At 47.0% G+C, this 13,588-nt stretch overlaps 1 pseudogene; it reads right to left on the reverse strand.

The window, feature by feature from the left end:
• Window positions 1–2,175: 2,175 nt before the first annotated feature.
• Window positions 2,176–13,588, reverse strand: part of LOC129026294 (olfactory receptor 7E24-like) — a 30,746-nt pseudogene continuing 19,333 nt past the window's right edge.

A 13,588-nucleotide genomic window follows, 5' to 3' on the forward strand; every position in this document is an offset into this window, starting at 1 on the left:
CCTCATGTCACAGAAGATAACACCTTGTGGCATTATTCGTAATATTCTGGTGAGATGATTCTCCTAATATCACAGGAGGTGTACACCGTGTGATAGTATTCTTACTATTCTAGGGGGATGTCACTCTTAATGTCACAGGTGTGTTCCTTCTGTGATAGTATGGAAAATATGCTACCTGAATATTACTCCTAATGTCACAATGCGTGTACACCTTGTGATATTATTAGTAATATTCTGAGGGAATGTTACCCCTAAAGTTACAGGGGTGTACCTCGTGCAATATTGCTCCCAATATTGTAAGGGGATGTTACTCCTGATGTCACAGGGGGTGTATAGCCTCCGATATTATTTGTAATCTTATAGAGAGATACTACTTTAATGATGACAGTGGGTGTACACACATGGGGTACACCCACTGGGATATTCTTTGCAATATCTTAGGGAGATATAACTCCTAATGTCACAGTGGGTGTACCCCATGTGTGTACACCCTGTGATATTATTTGTAACATCCATGGTAAACATTACTTCTAGTATCCCACAGAGGGTACACCCTGTGATATTTTTCCTAATATCATAGGGAGATATTGCTTCTAATAACACAGTGGGTGTACACCATGTGTGTACACTCTGTGATGTGATAGCTTATGTCCTAGGGAGGTATTCCTTCTAATATCACAGTGAGTGTACACCCTGTGATATCATTCGTAATCTCCTAGAAAGATGTTGCTGCTAATATCACAGAGGGTGTGCCCACAGTGACATCATTTGAAATATCCTAGGGAGGTGTTTCTCCTAAAGTCACAGGGGGTGTACACCCTGTTATATTATTGTAATATTCTAGGGGGGTGTTACTTTTAAAGTCACAGGGGTGTACACCCTGTGATGTTATTCATAACATCCCTAGGAGGGGTTGTTACTTTTAATGTCACAGGGGTGTAAACCCTGTGATGTTATTCGTAATATCCTAGGAAGGGGTTACTCCTAATATCACATGGGTTATCCTAGGAAGAGGTGATAGCATTCGGAATATCTAAAAGGGATGTCACTTTTAATGTCACATGGGGTGTACACCCTTTGATAACAGTCGTAAGATCCTAGGGACGTATGACTTCAAATATCACATTGGGTGTACACACATGGTGTACACGTTGTGTGTGAACACCTCCTGTGATATTATCCATAATATCCTAGGAAAATGGGACTCCTAATATCATGGTCAGTGTACACCCTGTGATATTATTTGTAATATCCTAAAGAGATGTTACCGCTAGGGTCACAATGCATGTACGCCCCCTGATATTATTCGTTATATCCTCGGGGGATGTTACTCCCAATGTCACACGGGGTGTACTCCCTGTGATATTATTCATACTATCTTAGGGGGATGTTACTTTTCATGTCATCGGGGGTGTATATCGTGCGTATTCAACGCCTGTGATACTATTCCTAATATCCTAGGGGCATGTTCCTCCTAATATCACATGGGGTGAACACCATATGTGTACACCTGCTGTGATAGTATTCGTAATATCCTAGGGGAATATTACTCCTGATGGCACAGGAGATGTACACCATGGGTGTCAACCGCCTGTGTTATTATTCGTAATATCCTAGGGGGATGTTTCCTTGAATGGCACAAAGTGTGTGCAAAAGGCCACAGAAGGTGTACACCTTGTGATGTTATCTGTAATACCCTAGAAGGATGTTACTCCTAATATGTCACATGGGTGCACACACTTTCATATTATTTGTAATCTCGTAGAGAGATATGATATCAAACATCACAGTGGATGTTCACACATAGTGTATACCCTGTGATATTATTTGTAATATCCTAGGGAGATGCAACTCCCGATATCACAGTGCGTGTAGCCTGTGTGTGTACACCCGTGATATGAGTCATAATATTCAGGGTAAATATGACTCCTCGTATCACACAGTGTGCACACCCTGTGCTATTTTTCATCATATTTCAGGGAGATACTGCTTCTAATATCACCACGGGTGTACCCCATGTGTGTGTACTCTGTGACAGTATTTTTTCTATCCTAGGGAGGTATTACTCGTAATGTGACAGTGGGTGTGCACCCTGTGATATCATTCTTATTTGACCTTGCTGTCTTTTTTAACCCACCCTACAAAAGGAATGGAACAGATAAGAAGATATTGAGATTAGACTGTGCTGCCGTGCGGCCGCCGCAGGACACCTTTCATATCCCTGTTTCTCAGGCTGTAGATGAAGGGGTTCAGCATGGGGGTGACCACCGTGTACATCACTGAGGCCACTGCACCCTTTCTCGGGGAGGATGACACATCTGAACCCAGCTACCCTCCAACGCCTGTTCCGTAAAATCAGCAAACAACTGACAGTTGAGACCCACAGGTGGAGAAGGTTGATAATTCCCACCTGATGATGAAACCCTCAGAATGGAGGAAACAATTTTACCGTAAGAGAAAAGGGCCCCCGAGATGGGAAGAAAACCAAATACGGCAGCAGGGAAATACATGTGGATGTTACTGGTGAAGGTGTCACAAAATGTAAGATGGGGGAGTTGAGAAGGTTCCCAGAAGAAATTAGGAATTTCCACATCCTTGAAGCAGGTCATGCGTAAGGCAATCAAGTTGTGCAGCTGGGAGTCTAAAAGACTGAGGAAAAAGAAAACAAAGACCACAAATCTAGGAAGCCACAGAAACACGGGTTCAAGATGGCTGAACGATATAGAGGGTGACAGAGGGCTACAAACCGCTCATAGGCCATGACACTCAGGAGCATGTCTCTCTTCCATGCCTCCAAAAATGGCCAGGAGACACATCTGAGTCAGGCAGCCTGCATAGGAGATGACTCTGCTGTGAGATTGGATGTCCACAATCATCTTGGGGACCGTGGTGGAGGTGAAACCGATGTCAGGCAAGGACAGGTTGGAGAGGAAGAAGTACATGGGGGTGTGGAGGTGGGAGTCAGGGCTGACGGCCAGGATGATGAGCCGGTTCCCCAGCACCATGACCAGGCACATGGACAGGAACAGCCCAGCGACGACCGGCTGCAGTTCTGGATCCTCTGAGAGTTCGAGGAGGAGGAATATAGAGACATCTGTTAGATTCTGTGGGTCTGTATCGTTTGGACATCTTTTGCCTAGAAAAGAGGGTTGAAAAATCGGAAACAAGTAAACCAACAGCCGGCATTGCGTCTGCATTTTGGATACAAGGAATTCAGAAGTAATGTTTGCAGATTTCAGAGCAATCCACACTCAGCAACATTTGGTAGTTCTGACAAACTCAATTGCCATATAATGCTTTCAACATCGATTGCTGTGTTATTCACGTCTTGCTGTACACACCTGCCTTAGAGACACTAGCTTCAAGAACATTCCAGGAACCAGATCATCGTATATAACAAATTCGTTATTGCTAGAAAATACAGCCTATGTTTTCCGAAGAAAGAGATGTAATAAAACCATTGTCTTCACTTTAAGGAAAAGGTTATCCTAATTAAAGGAAATTAGGAACTCAAATATTTTGTTTATTCTTCTAGATTGATATAAATTCCCTTGATGTAGACCGTTCGTAAACACTGTATAACAGCTGAGACCATGCCATCTGGAAATGAAATGATAGTTGAGAGTTCATAAGCAGGAAATAGTTCCACAGGCCAGTTAGGTCCTAGTGATTTCATCATTGTGTTTTCTGACTTTTCTCCTTCAAGAGAGTAATTGCTTCCTCAAATCGGTGGGTCTTGTTTTAAAATTCATGGAAGCTCTAACTCCTGTCCTTAGCTTAGGTGGACTTAGAGTATTCATCAGAAAGTTTGGCTGGATGCGGTGGCTCACGCCTGTAATCCCAGCACTTTGGGAGGCCGAGGAGGGCGGATCACGGGGTCAGGAGATCAAGACCATCCTGGCCAACATGGTGAAACCCCGCCGCTGCTAAAAGTACAAAAACTTCTCCCGGTATGGCGGCACGCGCCTGTAGTCCCAGCTACTCGGGAGGCTGAGGCAGGAGAATGGCTTGAACCTGGGAGGCAGAGACTACAGTGAGCCGAGATCACACCCCTGCCCGCCAGCCTGGGCAACGAGAGCAAAACTCCGTCTCAAAAAACAAAAAACAAAAAGAAGTAAGTCAAAGTCACGCTGATGACAGCCAATTTTGGTGAAGCAAGGAAGTGTCAGTTCAATCATCAACATAGATGTTTGCTTTTGCTGCCTCCTATGTGCCAAGCAAGATATCGGCTCTGGGGAATCAGAAACCAAAGAGACTCACTTGTTCCTCTCACAGTACTCAGTACTTACTGAGAGAAGGACGAAACAAAATGTCCTGTCTGGAATGCAGGGAGACCAGAACTTCAGGTCAGGGGATATTTACGTTGAATTGTGTGGAGTTGAAGCTGAAAATCTTAAGGCATGTATCTAAAATCCACTTTGCCTTTACTTTATGCATCCGTCAGCTAGAGATCACGCAGCGGGCACCCACGATCGGCTTAATCATCGCTCACTTCCATTGGATCAACTGGAAATCAAGTCAGATGAGAGTGCTGAGTCTCAGAGGACGGACATCTCACCCCTTGCCACACAGAGAAGTAGAAAGGGCGGTATTCAAAATTCATGGCCAGACTCTAAGTCCCGGGTACTATACTTCCTGGTCTTCTAACTCCCAAAAGTTGTGGGTTTTTTGGGTTTTGGTTTTGTTTTCGTTGTTTTGAGACAGAGTCTCATTCTGTTGCCCAGGCTGGGGTGCGGTGGAGGGATCTCGGCTCACTGCAACCTCTGCATCCCGGGTTCAAGCTATTCTCCTGTCTCAACCTGCCGAGTAGCTGAGATGACAGGCGCCCGCCACTACACCCGGCTAATTTTTTTCTATTTTGAATAGAGACGGGGTTTCACCATGTTGGCCAGGCTGGTCTTGAACTCCTGACCTTGTGATTCACCTGCCTCAGCCTCCCAAAGGTCTGGGATTACAGGCGTGAGCCACCGCACCCAGCTTCCAAAAGTTTTCAGCAGAGCTCAGAGTTCTTAACCACAGGCACATCGGAGGAGCATTTTTGAAACGCTTTCCAGCTTCCTCAATAGGAATGGAAGCCAAACTCCGAATTGATGACTCCTTTGAGGAAGTCGAGAGCTGTAAGGAAAGCCAGGAACAGGGGAAAGGGAGAGATGCGTCCCGAATGATCCTGTGCCCATTCTTTCTGGAATCCTTGATGTGATCTCAGCTGCCCTTTCTATACCTGACACAGTGATTGTGGCACCCACTGGTCTAGCTGTGGTCTTACAAGGAGCCCCCAAAGGGAAGGGCACAGTGAGCAGGGGCACCCACCTGAGTGACAAGGATTTGAGAGGGCAGGTTGGTTGCAGGGAGAGGACTGGCCAAATGCCATGTGTCTGGACTTAGACTGCCCGGTTCAGATTGGACTCCGCCCTTTTTGACTTCATGATCTAGTACGAGTTCTATGAAAATGCGTTGCTCCTTTTCTAGTCCGTAAAATCATCATGAAATGTGCACTAATAAAGTGGAGACTACGCAGATGAGATGAAACAAACTGCATAGAGCATAGAGCTCAGAGCCTGGCCTTCAGGAAGCCCTCAATAACGGTTCATGATGCCATGGTGTCTGTCGTCATCCTCTTTATCCTCATCATCACCTTCATAATCTTTTTGTTGTTCTTAGGGAATAGCTTAGAGGGACTGATTCCCTGCTATCATGGGTGAGATGTCTATGAAAAGGACAACCAGTGGGGGAGGAAAGCAAAATTTTGAATAAGATGTCTGAGACCCCCATCACAACCAAGAACAGAAACTCCACAGTCTGCTGAGCGGACAGTTTGCATATTGGTCTCCTCCCATCTGCCCACCGCACTCTCCTGTTTGTGCTGAGGAGGAGGAAGGAAACCAAGGCTCCGGACCGTCCCTCAGCACTCACTTGAAGGGGTGGCCTGCCCCTCCACACCTGTGGGTATTTCTAGTCGGGTGGGATGAGAGACTGAGGAAAGAAATAAGACACAGGGACAAAGTAGAGAGAAACAACAGTGAGCCCAGGGGAGCGGCGCTCAGCATACCAAGGATCTGCAGAGGCACCGGCCTCTGAGTTCCCTCAGTTTTTATTGATTATTAGTTTTATTATTTTAGCAAAAAAAAAATGTAGTAGGAGGGCAGGGTGATAAGAAGGAGAAGGTCAGCAACGAACATGTGAGCAACAGAATCTATGTCATAAGGAAGTTCCAGGGAAGCTACCGTGACTGGAGATGCACGTAAGCCAGATTTATGTTTCTCTCCACCCAAACATCTCAGTGGAGTAAAGAATAACAAGGCAGCATTGCTGCAAACGTGTCTCGCCTCCCACCATAGGGCGGTTTTTCCCCCTTCTCAGAATTGAACAAATGTACGATCGGGTTTTATACCGAGACATTCAGTTCCCAGGGGCAGGCAGGAGACAGTGGCCTTCCTCTCTCTCAACTGCAAGAGGCTTTCCTCTTTGACTAATCCACCTCAGCACAGACCCTTTATGGGTGTAGGGCTCGGGGACGGTCAGGTCTTTCTCATCCCACGAGGCCACATTTCAGACTATCACATGGGGAGAATCCTTGGACAACACGCCGCTTTCAAGGGCAGAGGTCCCTGCGGCTTTCCACAGTGTATTGTGCCCCTGGTTTATTGAGACTAGAGAATGGCGATGATTTCTACCAAGTATACTTCATGGAAACATCTTGTTAACAAGGCACGTCCTGCACAGCCCTAGATCCCTTAAACCTTGATTTCATACAACACATGTTTTTGTGAGCTTCAGGTTGGGTCAAAGTGGCTGGGGCAAAGCTACACATTAAAAACATCTCAGGAAAGCAATTGTTGAAAATACAGGTCTTTTTCAAAATGAAGTCTCTTATGTCTTTCCTTTCTACATAGACACAGGAACAGTCTGATCTCTCTTTCTTTTGCCTACACTCACTGAACTGCCGTTCCCCTCTGCTGGGCCATGACCGCGGAGAACAGGTCCAGTGTCCTCCCTGTGTGTAGCACGGTGGAGGCTCAGACTCCGTCCTCGAGGCTGGCAAGAAGACAGGGTGAGACATAAGCCTCCTGATACAGGTGACAGGTGTGGAACCCACAGGACTGGAACCTCACACTGCAGGGCTGGAGGCACAGACTATTTACTATTCTGTGGTCTGGGGAGCTCAAGGCACAGAGCTCCACATTAGCCAGAGTCGCCCAAGTTCCCCAGCCTCTAAGGATTTCCTCATAATAATTCAAGAAGGATAGGAGAACAGTGAGTGTCCATAGACGCTTTGGGGCTCTTCCTCTCATCAGGAGAAAGCTGGTGTGTATTCTTCGCTTCTTTCTTTTCTTTTGAAAGATCCAACTGCTTTAATTTTCATCTTTAATTATGGGCAAATATACCACGTATAAATATTAAAAATTGTGAATATATATTAGTTCATATAGAATGGCCAGTATGAACATTTACAATTTCCACTCTTTTTCAGTTTACAGTTTAATGACATTAAGTACGTTCACATTGTTCAGCAGCCATCACCGCCACCGTCTCCGGAACAGTTTTATCTTTCAAAATGGAAATTGCACCCATTTAGCAAGCTCTCCACTCCTCTCTCTCGCCCACCCCTGGGGGCCACCTTTCTAGTTTGCAACTCTATGAGTTTAACGACTCCAGACACTTGATAGATAAGTGGAATCATACCGTGTTTAATTTTTTTGGTTTGGAGACAGAGTCTTTCTCTGTCGTTCAGGCTGGAGTGCAGCGGTGTGATCTCGGCTCACTGCAACCTGTACATCGTGGGTTCGAGCGATTCTTGTGTCTCAGTCTCCCAAGTAGCTGGGATTACAGGCGTGCGCCACTACGCCCAGCTAATTTTTTTATTTTTAATAGAGATGAGCTTTCACTATATTGGCCAGGCTGGTCTCGAACTCCTGAGCTTAAGCGATCCACCTGCCTCAGCCTCCCAAATTGCTGGGGTAGAGGTTCGAGCCTCTGCTCCTGGGCGTGTTTATGTTTTTGGATTTATTTATTTCACTGATGATAATGTCCTCAGGGTTCATCCATGTTGCAGCCTGCGCCAGAAGTGCCTGTTTGTTTTTGGTTTTTTTTTTTTGGTTTGATTTTATTTTGTTTTGTTTTGCGTTTCCATGGAGTCTCACTCTGTCTCACAGGCTGGAGTGCAGTGGCACAATCTGGGCTCACTGCAAACTCCGCCTCCCGGGTTCGAGCGATTCTTGTGCCTCAGCCTCCTGAGCAGCTGAGATTACAGGTGCATGCCACCATACCTGCTAATTTTGTTGTTTTTAGTAGAGATGGGGTTTGCCATGTTGGCCAAGCTGGTCTTGAACTCCTGACCTCAGGTGATCCACCCGCCTCAACTTCCCAAAGTGGTAGGATTACAGGCGTGAGCCACTGTGCCCAGCCCAAGGACGTGTATATTTTCTATAGACTTTTGATGAGAATCCTTTGACAGCAAATATTTTGTGAATATATATATATACGAATATATATATATACGTGTATATATATATATAGAGAGAGAGAGAGAGCGTGTGAGAGAGAGAGAGAGAGAAAGAGAGAGAGTCTCCCTTTGTCACCGAGGCTGGAGTGCAGTGGCACAATCATAGCGTGCTGTGGCCTTGAATTTCTGGGCTCAAACAATCCTCTCACCTCAGCCTCCTGAGTATCTGGGACTACAGGCATGTACTACCATGTCCGGCTAACTTTTTATTATATTTTTTTGTAGAGATCAGGTCTGACTTTGTTGCCCGGGCTGGTCTTAAACTCCTGGCTGAAAGTCTTCCTACTGCCTTGGCCTCCCGAAGTGCTGGGATTACAGGTGTGAGCCATTGCATCTGGTGTGAAGCTGGGATTGCAGGTGTGAGACATGGCGTCTGGTGTGAATATCTCCTGGTAAGTACCTTGTACTTTCACTTTCATTAGGATGTCTTTCGACCTCGTGAAATTATCTGAAAAACAGGGATGAAGCACTGTTCTGCTGCATCTTCCCTGCAGGCACTTGGTCCCCATCCTCCTCTCTTGCCCCCCTTTTCTAGTGAATGGCCAGACAGGAACTATTGCAGGTTTTATGGGCCATATGGTCTCTGTTGTCAAAATAACAACTCTGCTTTTGTAGTGCAAAAGGAACCACAGACCATATGTAAACCATCTTTCCTGCATGGCCTCTATAACCTTTTAGAAATACACGTTGGGTCACATCACTGCCTGACTTAAAACGTATAGATGACCTCTTCCGTCTCCGAAGCTATTAGGTTGGCGTAAAAGTAATTGCTGTTTCCACCATTAAAAGTAATGGCGGAAATTGGCTGGGCATGTTGGCTCACACCTGTAATTCCAGAAGTTTGGGAGACCGAGGCGGGTGGATCACTTCAGGTCAGCAGTTTGAGATCAGCCTGGGCAACATGGTGAAACCCCATCTCTTCTGAAAATACAAAAATTAAAATTAGCTGGGGGTGGTGGCGTGCGCCTGTAGTCCCAGCTACTTGGGAGGATGAGATAGGAAAATGGCTTGAACCTGGGAGGTGGAGGTTGCAGTGATCCAAGATCACACCACTGCACTCCAACCTGGGTGACCGAGGCAGACTCTGACAAAAAAAAAAAAAAAGTAATGGCGTAAATCACAATTACTTTTGCACCAACCTAATAAAAGTCAAGTCCTGACCACAGCCTAGAAGGCTGGCTATGACTTGGCCCTTTTCACCCTCCCCAAGTTCAACTCCCGAGACCTTCCGTTTCTTCTCTGCTCCCCGCTCCGGCCTCCCATTCCTCACTCGTGTTGCATCAGATGCCTGCGCACCCTGGTGTTTCTGCATGTGCTCTTCTGTTAGCCTGGAAAATTCTTTCCTCCTTCTTTATCCAGCACTACTACATACGTCCCCCTGCCTTAGCCTAGCCAGGTCCCCTGTCATTTAGTCTCAGAGTATCTTGATTGTCTTCTTCACAGCCCAAGTTACAATCCTAACTCACTCGCTGAGTGGGTGCCATCCTTTCTCTCCACCTAGAATGCAAGCTCCCTGAGGGCAGGAGCTGGAACCGTCTTGTTCTTTGACAAATCCCCAGTGCCGTCTCTGGCACAGAGTGGGCATTATGAAAATATTTGCTGAGTGCATAAAGGGAGGGAATCGTGGATTTAAGCACTCGGCTTGGCGCCCTGGGGATGGGGCTCCATAAAATCAGTTCCCATTTTTTCTCTCTCCTCTTCTCCTGGGAGGTGGGTGTCTGAGTTCTCCTGCCAGGAGAGCCTCTCTCATAAGACTCCAGGTGCTTCTTGGCCTAGGCCTGCCTCCTGCTAAGTGAGCACTCTTTAGGGCAAGTCTGCATCAACTCTGCTGAGATGCAGCCACCAGAGATGGATAACATGGGCAATGCTTGGCAAGTCCCTGGGAACGAGGCTTCCTAGTCATCTGAATCAACTAGTTTGAAGTTGCAAACTCACCAGATGTTGGTCAGCTGGAATCTTAGTGATGAGCTGGTCCAACCCCTCTTGTTGTAGTCAAGTCACTTGTGCAAAGCCGCCACTTGGCTGGGACACCAAGCTCAGGCCAGGGCTCTCTCCGTGGTCCCAGGCTTTACACTAAGGGAATGTCAACTGTTCTCTAGAATCTCTTGGACTACTTTATACTTTTGGGTCTCCTTTTCCTATTCTGTATTCTGGAAAAACAAAGTTTTCCTTGTGATTGAACAGAATCTTCACACTGTGTTAATGCCGGCATTGTTCTAAATTTAGCCTTGGTTCATTCCCAGCTGGAGTGAATGACTTTAATTTGATCAGCTGTTGTCTGCCCTTGGGAGCCTCCGAAGGGGGTCCTATGGGCTTTAAGGCTCCTTTCCACTCTTAGATCCTGACTTGGGGCAAACACATACTCCAGCTCGTTCATGTCCAGATAAGACACCCAGAGGCCATGGAGAGGGTTCCCCCTGTCGGGGCCCTATTGCTGTTGAGAGGATCAAGGCAGCAGTCAGGGCCCGAGGGTTGTCCAGAAGAAAGCACAAAGCGTACCGAGCGCTGGTCTGACAGCACTTAGGGGTGTGACAGAAACCTTCTGTCATGGAACTGGAGATTGGAGACCGTGGGAACACATCTGAATCCACATCTCGGTGACAAGGCGGTGCTGATTTCCAGGGGTCCTCCCTGGTGGGGGAATCTCGTAGCTCTGACTCTGGAGCGTGTTGTTGTGTTTCTCTTTCCGTATGAGCTTGTCTGTGGCCCTGGAGTTCCTCCCTGATGAAACAATGATGCCTCCCAACACAGGACATCCCAGGCTGCAAGCCTGTCCCTTCTGCCCAGCTTCCTTACCCCTGTGCCCCAAAAGCCCACAGCAGGGCCTGCCAGAGGCTGATGACATATCTGTCACTGTCCCAAGGGGGCAGGGGCAGGGACGGAAACATTAGGCCACAAAAGGCATGCCTGCAGGCACATATGAGGTAAACACCCAAAGCCAGATGTCAATGAAACAGTAATTCGGTGGAATAGGAGAGGTCATATTCTCATGCAAGACTATCTAAATACGTAAGTCTCCTTGGGCACAATCTGCCAGGGGACAATGGTTCGTGCCGAGCTAGCTATTACACTGCCTTGCTAAGAACTTCCAACACACACTTACACACACAGATACACACGCACATATGAATGCACACACATGCATGCACACATGCACCCCCACACACATGCAAGCACACATACAGATACACGCACACACACAAACACACATACAGATATACATACAGGCACACACATGCACACACACATACACACACATGCACACACAGATACACACATGCACACAAACACACGAAGGCACACACACATGCACATAGACACATGCACACACATGCACACAAATACATGCACACACAGATACACATGCCCAGGGATACACATGCATGCACACACATGCAAACACACGCACATGCAGACACACATGAACACACACATGCACACACACATGCACACACACACATGCACACACACATACACACATGCACACAGGTACCCATGCATGCACATACAGACACACACATGCAAACATGCACACGCAGATATGCATGTACACACATGTACTCACACATGCACACACATACAGATGCAAAAAACACGTGAACGCACATGCACACATACACACACACAGTTGCACACACATGCACAGACACATGCACACAGATACAAACATGCACACACAGAGGCACACACATGCACACATCCACATGCACACACGCTCACACATATGCACACACATGTACATGCACACGTGCACACGCATACACATGCACACACGCGCACACACATGCACACGTGCACACGTGCACACACACGCACACACACGCACACACCACTCCTTTTCCATTTCTCTAATTTCCAATTTTTTTCTATGAGCTTCCTCAGACTCGTGATCTTGATTCTAGAATGAATTCCGGGAGTAGTCTGTATTATTGAAATGACAGTAAATTCAAACATGCCTGAGAAGCTTTTTGAATGTTGGGGAAACCATCTCACAGATTATTCATATGACCCCAGGAGACACTTCACCAGGGACCCTTGTTCATCTCCCTCTCCCTTCTGCCAACCTCTGTGCTTTAATATCAGGTGACAAACCTCTCGATTTTGGTTTCTCATCTCTTTGTCCCCGTGTACACTGGACTGCACTACGGTGTCAAAGCTACTTGCAGCCTGACCTGGGAAATGCACTTTTGGATTCACTCGATTTGCCACCTATTTGGGTGGCTTGGGCTGGAAACTGCGCTGCTCACACTCTTGGCTCCCAGCTGCTCCTGCTTTTGGGGTGCCTAGAGACCCCAACTCATCCCGTGGGTCACATCCCCACAGTGGGGCCGGGGATGCGACTGAGAGTTGTCTGGGCACCTCTCTCCAGCAGCATTGAGGATGGAGCTCAGCACTGTGTGACGCTGGCTGGTGGCCACTGCCTGTTTAGGTCCAAATGGCCCAGCCTGATGTCCACATGTACCTCCGTGGCACACTGGCCTGCAGACACCCGAGCGTGCGCTGCATGCTTCTCACCTCTAGAGTGGCCACCCAGACAGCGATACAGACACACCAAGAAAACCCACAGGCAAGCCCAGAGTCGCCCGTTCTACTAGGGCTTTGTGAGCCTCTGTGATTTGAGTCACGAACTTCTTGTGGTGATTTCATTTAGCTAACATCCAACACAGTGCATTTAGAGACTTTCTCTTGGACATGATATGGAGGCGTGGCAATGGTTTGCTGAGATAAATGTCCCAAAACACCCCTCAATAAAACCAAATAACAGCTCATCGACTCCTCACATTTAAACAAAAAAACCTGACATCTTATAAATAGCAAATATTGGTTGACAATAAGGCACAGGAAAAAACTCATAAGTCCAGATCAGCAGTCATCATTCAGTTGTTCCTTAACTACTGACTGCACCTGTACTGTACCAGCACCGCATCCTAGATGCAGGGACACCACATGAAATAAGATGACAAAGCACCTGCCCCTGTGGAGCTGAGCCACTGGCAGCAGAGACAGTCACTAAACGAATATCTCCATCCTGTGGTTTCTGGGAATGACAATCACATAAAAGGATAGAAAGGGATGGAGGAAAGC

This window comes from Pongo pygmaeus, chromosome 18 (assembly GCF_028885625.2).
Source record: "Pongo pygmaeus isolate AG05252 chromosome 18, NHGRI_mPonPyg2-v2.0_pri, whole genome shotgun sequence".
Classification (NCBI taxonomy): Eukaryota; Metazoa; Chordata; class Mammalia; order Primates; family Hominidae; genus Pongo; species Pongo pygmaeus.